The 14,115-nt window shown below is 47.7% G+C and overlaps 1 protein-coding gene and 1 long non-coding RNA gene across 2 annotated transcripts in view; one reads left to right on the forward strand and one right to left on the reverse strand.

Annotated features, from left to right (window-relative positions):
- Nucleotides 1–11,998: 11,998 nt before the first annotated feature.
- ZNF706 (zinc finger protein 706) overlaps nucleotides 11,999–14,115 on the reverse strand; it is a 56,908-nt gene continuing 54,791 nt past the window's right edge. Inside the window, exon 4 of the mRNA XM_070631905.1 lies at nucleotides 11,999–12,286. The gene's annotated coding sequence lies outside the window, so the exon portion shown is untranslated. The remainder of the gene's footprint in view (nucleotides 12,287–14,115) is intronic.
- LOC139085260 (uncharacterized) lies at nucleotides 13,485–13,990 on the forward strand. Its single transcript, XR_011543477.1, has 2 exons — nucleotides 13,485–13,610; nucleotides 13,749–13,990. It is a non-coding gene; the product is annotated as an uncharacterized lncRNA (long non-coding RNA).

Raw genomic sequence — 14,115 nt, forward strand, 5'->3', positions numbered from 1 at the left:
GTGGCCGCCACCCAGCAGCGGAGCCGTGACTCAGCTCGGCAGGCTCGTGCCCAGGCCAGGGCTGCGCGGGACCGGAAGAGAGGGCCGCCCGGCCGCGCCGCACCTGCCCGGCGCCTCAGCCCGCCCCTCCCCTCCCCTCCCCTCCCCTCCCCGCCCCTCCCGGAGGCGGCCCCGGCGGGCGGCGTGGCCGGGCAGGCTGTGGGCTTGCCGCCGCCCGCGCCCTGAGTCACCGCTCCCAGCCCCGCCGAGCCGAGCCGCCGCCCGGCCCCGCGCCTCTGCGCCTGCGCGCGCTCACGCGGCCTCCCGACCCCGCGCTGGGCTCTCCGCGCGGGCCACGGCCGGGACCTCCCCTGACGCGGCCTTCCCGGCGTCCGGACAGACGGGGTTCAGCAAAAGGAGTCCCCTGCCCCGCGTCCCTCCACAGCCAGAGTCTGTCTAACCACGCGCACTGACAGGAAGGAAACCCAGGCTGTCACTGTCCTGTTACTGGGTCTTCCCTGGCCTCCCTGCGGCTGGTCACATCCACCCGCGCGGTTCCCCTTTGATGGCAAGTCGCTAGTGGCATCCATCCTCTACAGCCTTCAGCTTTCTCCTGCCAGTGGTTCTCGAAGGTTGCTACCCGTTAGAATCATCTGGGGAGCTTTTAAAAACCCTGATGCTCAGACTGCACCCAGACCAATGAAATCAGAACCACGTGGAAGCCGGGCAGCCGCAGTTTGAAAAGTTCCCCAGGTGATTTCAAGGTTCAGCCAGGGCTGGGGACCACGGACCCAGACCTGGGCTTCTCAAACGTTTGTAGGCACTGAAATCACCTGGGTTCTTGTTAAAATGCAGCTTCCCATTCAGTAGGTCTGGGGAGGGGCAGTTCTAACAAGCTCCCAGGTGATGCTGAGGCTGCTGGTCTGAGAGCTACATCTGGAGCTGCAAGACGCTAAAGGCTCCTTGCCCCTCTACCTTGTCTCTTGTGTTGTACAAGAGAAGACATGGGCCTTGGAGCAGATGGACAGGGTTTGAATCCCACCTTTGCCACTTCCTAGCTTGGTGAAATTAGACCCTGGTTCTTTGTGTGTAAAATGGAGGCCTGATACTTACCTGATACTTACCTCGCAAGTTTCTGGTGAGGATGACATAAGATGATCTTTGGAAGGCACCTGGTGCTCAGTGACGATCAGCTATATTAGGATGGCTAAGCTCACCATTCGCCCTCATGGCTGTATAGGCCGAGGAATGACAGAAGCAGAGGAAGAAGTCTCCCAGATTCCCTCTTCCCCGCTCTGCTCCCTAATGGGAGGACTGGGCTGGAAGCCAAAACACTCCCCTGTCTCCCAGGGGGGTCAGAAAGGAGAGGGGGCGGGGTTGGAGGGAGGGGGTGGGGGGCAAGGAGAGTCAGCATGAGCCCTGAGGAGGGTAGTGGGCCCTTGGGAGGCCTGAGTCCCTGGGGGAAGGGACTGTCTGCTGGAGGCAGACACTGAGGGTGGCAGGAAGAGTGACCTGAGCGGATGGTGAGAGTCCCAGAAGGCTGGAGAGCAGGGGCCGCGGAGAGTCAGCATCCCTGGAGCCAGAGGTACAGGAAGGGGCTGGAAGCAGGAGGGAGGACTGCCTGCACGTGGGGAGCTTCACTTCTCTGTCTTATTTCCCCTCAGAAATCCTGAGGCAGAGTTAAGTGTGCAGGCTTTGCCCAGAGGACGCCTTGGGCTGAATCTTGTCCTTCCCGCTTGCTAACTGTGTGACTTAAGCTCTCAACCTCAGATTCTTCATCTGTAAAATGGAGTTATAATCACTAACTCGCAGGATTGTTGTGAGAACTAAGCAAGGCAAACCTATGAAGCCCTCGGATCAGTGGTTGACACACAGCAAACCCGCCATGAGTGTTTGCTACTATTATTCTTCTCATTGGACAGAGGTGCAACCTGAGGCGCAGAGAGTAAAGTAACACCCACGTCTGTGCTCTCTCTCCATCACGCAGGTAGAAAAGTGCCTCTTGGGTTCCTGGTGGATCTGAACACTGTTTTTAACCAATGTTATGACTTGGTAGAGGGCCCACTGTGCATGCTGGTGGTGGCGTGGGTGGGCTCTCCTGAGACTCCAGACAGAATGTCTCATTTGGTGGCCCTGTGAATGGTTTGGAAGTCCGAGGCTCTGCCTCACGGCCTCCCTTGGGACCATTGGTGGGGACCATGTGCAATGAGGTCATGCATGTCTTGAGAGGAGTGAATGCTCTGTCAGGATCTGCTCAAATGCAAGGCCCGTTGGGGATTTTCTCTTCTGGATGCACATAAGATTGTAAGACTGCACTTTCTTTTAAGCCATAGGGTTCCAATGTCGCTCCAAGGGGCAGCTCAGTAGGCAGGATTTTTTCAAACAAGCTTTCTTCTATGCAGAGCCCATGGACTCTGATAGCAAGGGACCAGAAGCTAAGACAGGGAACTCTGATCCTTGGGCCGCCCTGCTCTGGGCTCCCGCTGTCCGCTGTGAACACTGCTAGCTTGGTGTTCCCCACATTGTCTTGTAACCGTTGGTTTCATGGCCTTCTCCTCCCCTGGACAGTCAGCTTTGTGAAGGTAAAGGCTGTGTCCTGCACCTTGAGTTCTCATCACCTGCCAAAATGCCTGACACCTAATCAGTGCGTGCTAAGTGCTCATTATTGATGCAAGAATAACTGAGATGTGGGACCTGGGGCAGGCGCCTCACTTCTCTGTTTTATCGTGGGCCTCAGTTTTTTCATTTGTATAGTGGGGTTTGGACTAAATTTGATCTCTTAGGCTCCCTCTGGCTCTAACAGTTGCTGAGTTTGAATTATTTTTCTTTTCTTTCTGTTTTTCTTTTTGAGGAAGACTAGCCCTGAGCTAACATCCCTGCTGATCTTCCTCTACTTTATATGTGGGACGCCTACCACAGCATGGCTTTCCAAGCAGTCCCATGTCCGCATCCAGGATCTGAACCGGTGAACACTGGGCAGCTAAAGCGGAACGTGGGAACTTAGCCACTCTGCCACGGGGCCGGCCCCTGAATTATTTTTCATTTGGGCAGAATTCACTTTATTTTTGCTTCCCAGGTATTTCCTACTTTTGGCGTTGCTTTTGTGTTTGCTCCTTGCTCAGGTGGGTGGATGAGCTTTATAAAATGATTGTAAATGCCCTGCTAATTAAGGCCTAAGATTCCTTTATTTTCTCACTAACTTCTTCTTGGCTAGGCCATCCATCTCTTTTTTGTTAGATCATTTTTAAATTTTATTTATTTATTTATTTATTTTAAAGATTTTATTTATTTCCTTTTTCTCCTCAAAGCTCCTTGGTACATAGTTGCATATTCTTTTTTTTTTTTTTTCCTGAGGAAGCCTGGCCCTGAGCTAACATCTGTGCCCATCTTCCTCTACTTTATATGTGGGATGCCTACCACAGCACAGCTTGCCAAGCGGTGCCATGTCCACACCCAGGATCCAAATTGGCGAACCCCAGGCCGCCGAAGCGGAAAGTGCACACTTAAACGCTGTGCACCGGCTGGCCATGTTAGATCATTTTTTGTTAGATCATTGGGCTGATCATTTGGGCTGATGGAGCTAGTTTTCTCTTCCCTACTCAACGTGGCAGCTTCTGCAACATCCTTGGGCACCTCCCCTCTGTGACCTCAGTGGAACCAACACCCCCCGTCTTCTTGCCCTTGCCCAGAGTTCTCTCTTGGCAAAGAGAATGTGCAGACTGCCCACATTAAGGGAGGTGCCACCCCTCCTCACAGTGTGTGATGTGGGCACTGGACTCAGCTGGTCACCCAAGAACCTCATCATCCACAGGATTAGATGAGTGAAACCAGCCCCGATCCCCTCTAAGATACCCTCCACATTGACCTGTTAGGGCCAAAAGAGTCAAAATGGAGCATAGTTTTTAAAGGGAGTCTTTTCCCTTCCAGGAAAGCTGCCACAGTGCCATTTTCTCTAATATTGGTGGAACACTTGGATATCTGCTACTGACAAGTCATCGTGTGTGGTGCTGTCTGCAAAGATGGCCATGCACAGCCTGTCTCTATTTGCACATGCTGCTCCTCTCCTTGAAATGTGGAATCTATTCCCCTCCCCTTGAATCTAGCCTGGCCTTGGGACTGACTTTGACCAGTGGAAGGAGATAGAAAGATTGCTCTTCCAGTTCTGGGCCCCGGCCTTTTGCTTTCTTGCCCCTGACCCACCACGTAAAGTCCAGTCTGTCCCGCTGGGCAGAGAGCCAGTAGCCAACCTTGAGGCCCCAAGTGTGTGAGACAGGCCCTAGCCATCTAGCCTGGCCAGCACCACATGAAACAGTCCTGAGAAACGACTGCTGAGCTCTGCCTGCAGTTCTGGCCCACAGAGTCAGGAGCAATAAAATGGTTTTGTGGTTTAAGCCATTCGATTTTAGGGTGGTTTGTTACATAGCAATAACTAACTGAAACAGCATACTCTCTGGACCCTAATTTCTTCATTTGCAAAATGGTGGGTCTGTCTTCCATCTTTGAGATCAAGCCACCTCCTCTGTAACTGGTGTCTGACTTTCTCACTACAAATGAGCCTTTCAGTACCTGGTTCCCAAATAAGGGTTTGAAATCAGTTAATGTGGCCCTGAATCCTAGAGACTGCCAGCACTAATGCGGCTGAAATTCATCCAGGAAAACGGAAGAATGTACCCTGTCAAAGCACTGGCTTTGGAGTGGGAGTCCCTGCCTTTGAATTCTAGATCTGCCACTTCCTGGCTGTCTGAGCTTGGACAAATTTCCTTCTCCAAGTCTCAGTCTCCTCATCTGTAAAATGGGGATAATGATAGTACCTGCTATATGTGAGGATTAAATCAAATGATGTCCGTACATTGCTTAGCATGTGCCTAGAGTGTTGAAGGTATTCAGTAAATGGTAACTATTCTCCTTGTTGCTTCCTGTAATATTTTTTGCTTGTACACCTGTCTATAGAGGGAGTACCAATTAACCAAACATGATAATCTAAGCTTGCCCCAGCCAATCAGAAAATGAAATTACACATTGTCAGGGGCATCCCTACCATTGGCGTCTATTATCTCTGTAGGTTCAGAGACAATTTAAAAGATTTCTTTTGGTAAAAAAATAACAGACTGCAGGGGAGGGGCATAAGGAAGAAACTGGATAATGATCTGCTTTTTCTAAAAAGATATTGCTCACTGAGTTTATGATTAGGGGAAGGTTGCATGAAAAGGATTTAAAAAATTAATTTGTGGTTCTCTCGAAATAAAGCCCAAGAAAGCAGCACATTGGTTAGCACATTTTTAGAGAAAAACAACAGAGGAGCAAGAGAAATCAAAACCTAACCTTCTCCCATCTGCCACAGATGATTTTGTAGCTCTCTGCGAGAATCTCATTACCATCTTCTAAGATGCTGACGGTGCCACCAGCAAAACAGAGAGGGAGAAAGGGGCACACCCACCCACGCAGCACACACTCACACCACCTGAGCCTGCTCTGGCAGTGAGGTGACTAGACAGAAACCTGGTCCTCTCTCCCAGTTCCCCACTTCCTCCAGGAATTCCATAGGCAGACACAAGCTCCGTTTCAGCAAGGAGAGAGTTACCTTTAAAGAATATCTGCTCCAGGCAGCAGGAACAACGAGGAGGAGTGATTGGCCTAGCGAAGACAAGAATAACACTGAAAACCCACATTTGCTTCTAGTTCTGGGCCTCCTGGGTCTGCTCTCTCCTGGCTATATTTTCAAATGCTACATCTTCTGGAGCTTTTCAAACCTGGGCCTGCCGGATTTGAGGTGCAGGGAAAATGGACTCCCCCCCAACTCCTCAAATCACCTTCCCACCTTGCTTTCAAAAGGAAGGCAAGACAATACAAGACTGTTCTCGAATGGCTTTCACCTACTGGGGCTGTCAAAAGAATTTCGAGTTTTGAGATGAAAAGGAGGAAAGGAGGCCAAGTCCAGAGATGATTCCCAAGGAGGTTTTAAGGAATACTGATTTTTTCACCATCTTTCTAAATCTTCTTTTTGGAGAAATGTGTGAGGCTGGAACCTGTGTGTGTGTGTGTGTATTCACACACACACATACCTACATATGTACACATGTGCACACACACATATACATGTGAATGAAGCTAATACCACCCAGGAATTTACTCTCTTTAGCAATATTGGAATCCATGAGATTCTAGAAATCTGCTAAGCCTCTCAGGAACTCATGATTCAACTGGATCCTTTTATGGGGCCAGAATCGTAGAAACTCAAGTCCAAAGGGTCACTTTAACTTCATCCAGTGCGATTTCAATCCAGAGTCACTTGACTTCTTTGCCCCAGTCTCCTTGTCTAGAGATGTCTTAGGTCCCCAAAGTATTGCCCATTTGCTGTCCCCTTGTCCCCCAAAACTCTGACCACATGAGCAGGGGGCTCCTTTCTTATGAGGATCCCCTAAGGACTTCAGGGTTCATGTGGGCAGATGGGTAGGTCTACAGGGCTGATGATAAAGTAAAAATAAACCACATAATGCTCTGGTGGTCAGTCGGTTTAATGCCATGAGACCTTGGGCTGGAACTTTTAACTTGCTAACTTCATCATTCATGAACTAAATGACAACACTGAATTACTTTCAGGAGAGTCTCAGCTAAGGCTGTAAAAATTAGCACTAGTTGAACCTAACATGAATCAACTAGTCCTTTACGGTTGTGAGGGACTCCGACTAGCTTAAGCAAACAGAGGGAATGTATTGACTCCCATCACCGAGAAGGGCAGGGCCAGTGCGCTCAGACAAGCCACTAGAGCTCTTTGTATCTCTCTATTGGCTTTGTTCTCTCCTATGGCTGGTGGATAAAGGGAGGTGTGGATGCAGACAGTTCCATTCTTATGTCATCACAGCTTAGCAACCCCTGAAGACAGAAAGGTTGTTCTCCCAATATCTGTGAAATCAAAGGGAAAATTCCTGCTTGGTGCAGCTGGGATCATGCATCCACCATTTGGGCAACCACTGAGGAGAGAGGGATGGGGTCTGCAAATGACACTGGGTGGGGGACAGGGCAGTAACTCCAAGGAAGGGAGGGGATGCCATTACAAAAGTAGGGGGCAAGGGACACTGTGCTCACAAACACATAGGTGTTTGCCCCATGTACATAAAATACATTTAACATTCACTAGGTCTTTCTCTTCTCTTGCCTTCAGATTCAGCTTTTATAGCATAGGTGCTAATTGGAGGACTCCTGAGTCATGGTCAGATGTGCATTTTCCAACCCTACCAAGCAGTTCTCCAGTTCCCAGGGGACGCTGACTGGGTGTCCTACAATTCAACTTAGCTCTGACACTATCTACCTGGAGATAGCATCAGATCCCACAGGTTAAGGTTTAGTCTCACACGACTGCCCCAACTTCAGTTGCCAATTGCAAGTCCAGGTTGTCACTTGTGCATCTGACTGACTGGCTGTAAATCAGGAGTTCCTACAATGCCTTCCTCAGGTTTGAGTAATTCGCTAGAGAGGCTCACAGAACTCAGAGAAACATTTACCAGTTTATTAGAAAGGATATTATAAAGGATACAGATGACCAGATAGATAAGAGGTACATAGGGTGAGGTCTGGACGGGTCTGGAGCGCAAGAGCTTCTGTCCCCATGGCACCGGTGTGCGCCACCCTCCTAGCACACAGGTTTGTTCAGCAACCTAGAAGTCATCAAATCTTGTTGCTCAAGAGTTTTTGTAGAGCTTAATCTGCAACCACCAACACTCCCCTTTTCCTTCCCAGAGGTCAGCGGGTGGGGCTGAAAGTTCCAACATTCTATTCACTTGGTCTTTCTGGTGATCAGCTCCATCTTGAGGCTAGCTAGCGGACCCAGGCTAAGTCACCTCATTAGCAAAAACTCAGATGTACTCAAAAGGAGCTCATTTTGAATGACAAAAGATAGGCTGTCACTCAGGAAATTCCAAGGGTTTTAAGATCTTTGTGCCAGGAACTGGGGACAAAGACCAAATACATTTCTTACTATACCACACATGATTAAACAACAGATGCCAGCAAGAGCAGAATAGAAGGCATTAAGCAGGGCATACATGTCTGGGGCTAAGGCCATGCCTTGCTTGGTTTTGCTCCTAGCATAAGCCACTGTGACCTCTGCCTGCAGCCCTGCCTTCACCCAGTTCCTGGCCTGATCTCAAAGTGCCATATCTCACTTGCAGGAGGGAGAGGTTCAAGGTTCCTCCACGCCCTGGGACCAATTGTTGGAACACATATAAAGAGTTCCTGCCTGAGGCCCAACTACCCTCCTCAGATCCAGGTTGACGTCTCCCTGGCTGTGGCTACTCAGATTTGGAACTTCTCTCCTCTCACCTCTGAGGCCTGCACTTTCTTAGCCTGTGGCTTACATAAGTATTAGCTAACACCACTGTATGCCAAGCATTGTTCTAAGCACTTGAGTTATATTAGTTTATTTTATACTCACACTGCCCTATGTGCTATGTATAATTATTGTGATCCCTACTTTACAGACAAGGAAGCTGAGGCTCAAAAGGGTAAGTAATTCACTTGAGGTCACCTGGCGTCTAAGCGGCAGAGCTGAGAAACCTTAGGCATTAAAGTGAAGTGGGTAAGTATGCAGACCCTGAAATAAGACCAACTTTGTCCTGCCATAGGACCTTGGGCAATTACCTTAGCTTCGCTCAGTCTCCTCATCTGTAAAATGGAGCCTAACCTTCTCAGTATATTCCAAGACTCTTCCCCGGCCCCCTTCTTGGCCTATGCTTTCCTCCTAGATGATCCCATTCAGCCTTGCAGCTTTAAAAGTCATCTACATGCTGATGATTCTCAAAGTCAAATCTCCAGGCTGGCTCTCTCCTCTGAACTCCTGCTTCTTGAGCTTCGCCACTTCAACGTTTATTTGCATCTCAAATTTAGCAAAATGAACTCTTGTTTTTCCTCCCCCAGTACTCCTGATCTCAGTGCATGGTCCACCGTCCACCCAGTTGCTCAGGCTAAGAACCTAGAGTCTGAACTCTATTCCTCTTTTTGCTCACCCCATAACCAATCTTTCATTGAGTCCCATTGGCTCAACCTCCAATATCCTGCATGCTGGTCATTTTCACGGTTTCCACGGCCGCAGCTGTAGTCCTAGCCCAGAGTCTGGCTTGGATCACTACACGGCCTTCTAATGAGTGTTCCTTACTCCACCCTTGCTCCATACCCATAAGTAAGACCATTTTCACATCTCTGCTTAAAACCCTTCTGTGACTTCCCACTGCCCTAGGGAAAAATCCAAACTCCTTTCCATGATCTGCATGGTCTGACTTAACCTGACCTCTGCTTCATCCTCCAAACGCTCCCACCTGCTCTTTCCTTCTTGTTCTAGGACAGCAGGCTACTTGTCTATTTTGTTCACTGCTGGACCCCCGGACCCTAGAACAGTGCTGACACATAGCAGAAGCTCAATATATATTTATTTGTTGAATGAATGAATGACTGTGTGCCACCCTCAAGGACTTTTTTTCTCTGTCCCAGGGCAGTTGTACTTGCTGTTCCCCTGCTTATAGCACTCTTCCCCAAGTTCTGCATAGCCACGCCCTCCTCATCGTTCAGGTGTTGACTCAGATTCAGCTTCTCTAAGGGCCCTTCCCCGACCACAGCAGCAGGTCCTTCCCAGCGCTCCATCACAATACTCTTTTTCATAGCACACATCAGCACCTGAAATTACCTTCTTTGCCCATTTAGGCTTTATTGCCTGTCACCCCTATGAGAACGTGTCTCAATGACAGGGACATTTTCTGTCTACTCATTATTATATCCCAGCACCTAGAACAGTGCTTGGCACACATTAGGTGCTCAATAAGCAATTGTGAACTGAATGATGAACACTTAAGGTTGTTGTGATTATATTTCCAATTTTCATTTACATATTAAAACAACCGCTTTGGAAAGCTGGCGGTTTCTAATAAAGCTAAGCATACACTTACAAGGACCAGCAATTCTGCTCCGAGGTATATACGCAAGAGAAATGAGTACATGTATCCAGAAAACACCTTGTACAAGAGTGTTCATAGCAGCCTTATTCACAATAGTCAGAAACTGGAAATAACCCAAATATCTATCAACAAGGGAATGGACAAATTGTGGTCTATTCATACAGTGGATGAATCTCACAGATGATGTGTTGACCAAAAGAAGCCACACACAAAAAAGACATACCGTGTGAGCCTATTTATATGAAATTCAAGAAGAGGAAACTAATCCTGGCTGTGCTCGGTGACCCCTTTCTAGTGCTACTCAGGGGCTGGGAGTGACGCACATGGCTTTTTTGATTTGCGGAAGTGAGACAAACTGGTAAGAAGTGGGAAGGATTTGCATTAACAAATGGTGAAGGGGTCAGTGCGGATACTGTGGGTGGAAAGAATGTCGATGGCCTCGGTAATTTTGGAAAGCTATGTGCAACGCTGCTCTGGCCAACAAAGGTTTGTCAAACAGCTGGAAAAACATAGAACTTTCAAAGAACACCAAAGAGGATGCTGTGGCTTCACGCAGGAATCAGATCTCAAAACGTAAAGCACAAGATGAGTGTGACCCCAGCAGTGACCGTTGCTGCGGCAGGTGGCTTCCTGCCCAGCCTGGGTGGGGGGATGGCAGGGGGTGGGAGGGACACTGGGGGGTGGCAGCATCCTTTTCCTGTGCCCTGGGCACGGTATCCGGGGCTGCACGAGTGAAGATGTTCCTCCATCTAGCGGTGGAGCAAAGCCCCTTTGGGGGCCCTTTTCACTTTATCTGAAACTATGAAAGTGTGAGCAAAACAGGAAGAGGCCTGTAAGGTATCTATTTAGTAACCAAAAGATCAAGATTTCCTTTCCAATGAAAGCCCAAAGGGGCCGGCCCATGGCAGAGTGGTTCAAGTTCCACGTGCTTCACTTGGGCGGTGGTTCGTGGGTTTGGATCCCGGGTGTGGACCTAATGCACTCATCAGCCACACTGTGGAGGCATCCCACATATAAAGTAGAGGAAGACTGGCACAGATGTTAGCTCAGGGCTAATCTTCCTCAAGCAAAAAAAGAGGAGGATTTGCAATAGATGTTAGCTCAGGGCAAAATCTTCCTGAGGAGAAAAAAAAAAGCCCCCAGGGCAGCACGCACAATGGCAAAGGCCTTCTGTCCATCCCTCCCCCAGCAGCCACCCTTCAACCATTTCCCCCATCATTCATCTGTCATGTTGCAGCAATGACTTTAGCTAGTTGGGAAACACAGAGATCAAAATTAACTGCTCCAAGTGTAACCAGAACCTTGTGAAACCTAAAGTAAGCCGAGTTCAGAAAATGTGCAATGACGAGGCCACAGAAATAGACCACAGAGAAGGAGATCCTTGGGGATGCAGACATGCACGGGAGGAGCTGTTGATTATGCAGTTAATTATGTTAATTATGCACAGGTATTTACTGTGAGTTGTCTCTTCAAATACACTTCATCCAAACTGATTAAAAAATTCCTCACTTTCTGGAAGGTTGAGAGTGTGTTTTAGTGTTCTCAATAATATCCAGTTTTAAAAGGGAATTTGATAAGTGCTATTCGGAACAAGCACAATTGAAGATTCCATGTGTAATTCCAATCATCTTTTGGTTAAAAAAAAAAATGCATTCCTGCAAAAGCTCCTCCAACCTGAAGATAAGTAACAGAGATGACGGAGGTCAAAAGGTCAAGGAAATAGAAATGTGGATTTCAGTTTGAATTGAAATATTTAGTTCAGTTCCTAAGGGTGACAGCATTGTTGGAAGATTATCCTGGAGTGAAATAGAGAGAAATCAAGAAGGTAACATACGAGACCAGTCATCTGTGGGCGTGACAAGAAGTCAGCGAACACGCATCTCCAGAGGATCCAGAACGTGCAGTTCCGTCCACACAGCCCAGAGACAGACCGAGGCATTGTCCCAGCGAAGCCATAACCTCGTCTCTTGCAGCAGTTCAGAAGTGAAGACAAGACACCATCAAGCTCAAATCTTATGGGTTGCGGAAAAATGGCTGAAGCAATTCATGCTGACAATAAATTACATCAACCAAGATAAAGTGTAATTAGTTTTATTTAATTAGATGATGTATACAGATTTTTGTTCAATCCTCTTAGATCTTTGAGGAAATTGCTCTGTCTTCTTCCAGGTGTTTCTGGGGAGTTGTCAATCAAGATTCCTGGCCCCAGCCCTCAGCATCAAGGATAGGAATAAGAAGGATGCGTGAGGCTCAAGCAGAGAAAATCCACTGAAATTTGGATGCTGGGAGGAAGAAGTTTTGTGATATTTTTATCTTTTCTGTTGATATTGTTGGACATCTGAAGCTGTGGCAGGAATAGCTTTCTGTAGAATGAAACCAAGCAGAGAGAAGAAAAGTCAAGAGACCAATGAAGAGAGGTCTATGGCAGTGGTTCTCAGCCTTGGCTGCACGTTGGAGTCACTGGGGAGCTTTAAAAACAACTGACGTCTGGGTCCAGCCCCAGTAATTTTTATTTGATTGGTCTGAGTTGCAGCCTGGGCCTTGGGACTTTCAAAGCCCCCTGGAGGATTCTTACGGGCAGCCAAGGATGTGAACTGCTTGTCTAGCGACACCACATCAGGGCCCCGAGGCCTTGGTTCCAGCAGCTCTTCCTAATTCTGTAACCCATCTGGGTGCCCTCAGTGTCAATAACTTTCCTTTTTTTGCTTAATTAAGATTGAATTGAATTTCTGTCATTTGCGGCCAAAAGAAATCTAACCAAAAAACAAAGACTGTAACCATAGCTAACATCTATTGAGCATCAGGGATGTGCTGGGGAGTTTGAAGTGCTTTACTTATATGATCTCATTTAATTTAATCTTTACAACATCCTCAGAGGTAGAAAACTATTACTGTCTCCATTTTACAGATGAGCAAATGAGACATCAAAAGATAAAGTGACTTGCCAAAATTTACACAGCCTGTAAGCGCAGAACTGGAATGTGAACCAAGAAACTTCCTTAACCATCTCACCTCAAGGTAGAACCAAGAGAGGAGGCCAGTTCCCTGCCTGAAGCTCAGAAAGGGGGTCTTCAAACAGCCAGAATATGAATGCTTTTATGAGGAAGAAGCTTTTGGCTGAAATAACAGAAAACCCCAACCCCACCAGCTTGCACGATTATTTAACATATCAAGAGGAAGGGACAGGGGCTGTTCCCGGACTGGCTGGTTCAGTGGCTCATTTTAAGTCATCAGGTACCCGCCTCTTTCCACCTTTCTGCTCTTCCCTGCTCCATGTCCTGGCCTCTTCCTCAGGCTGGCTCTCCTGAAGAGAGCAAGAATGTTGCAGTCTCCCAGACGTCATATCCTCATATAACAACCACGGGCAGAGAAAGGTAATGTTTATGCACCAGTGTCTCTTTTTATCAGGTAGAAACACCTTGTGCAAAAGGCCTCCAGTAGAATTCCCCTTGTGTTTCATCACAGGAAGGGGGATGGGAGCATCAGCATTGGCTGGGAACTATGGTTCTCAATACGGAATGATGTGGAGTGGAGTATTCTCGATTGTCACAATGACTCAAGGACCGCTATGACCATTACTGGGTAGAGATGTAACGGCTGGAGATGGTGGACAGCCTGCAATGCATGTGACAGTCCCATTCTTGTGAGCTGCATGATTTTTGAACACCCCACTGAACATTTGCACAGGTGAAGAAACTGTTTAAAATTACTTGAGCTAAAACCTAACTCTCTTTTATCTACAAACCCAGAGCATTTTAAAAATACATTTTCCAGGAAAGCAACTACTGAGCACATCAAGGGAACACTGTGCTCTGTTTTGTTTAGAACTTTTCCAAGAGTTGTTCACCATTCTGGAAAATCACATCAGCAATGTCAACACCACTCATGGAATTTGAATCTCCATTGCAAGAAACCTGTGTGGGCCTGCACTGGTAGCTGCCACATTCAAGGTGATGCTGGGTATGGACACGAGCGCCTGCAACTTTGTCATTTATTCTAGTGCAGTCCTGCTGAGCATGTGCATGTTGAAATGCGTGCTATTTCATTGTAAATTATTTTCCTTTTAATTTTACTTTGTGTCTTACTTAGTTCAGGCAGCTATAGCTAAACACCATAGGTTGGGTGGCTTATCAACTAGAAAAGTTTATTTCTCACAGTTCTGAAGGCTGGAAGTCCAAGATCAGGGTGTCAG

The sequence above is a fragment of the Equus przewalskii genome, chromosome 8 (assembly GCF_037783145.1).
Source record: "Equus przewalskii isolate Varuska chromosome 8, EquPr2, whole genome shotgun sequence".
Classification (NCBI taxonomy): Eukaryota; Metazoa; Chordata; class Mammalia; order Perissodactyla; family Equidae; genus Equus; species Equus przewalskii.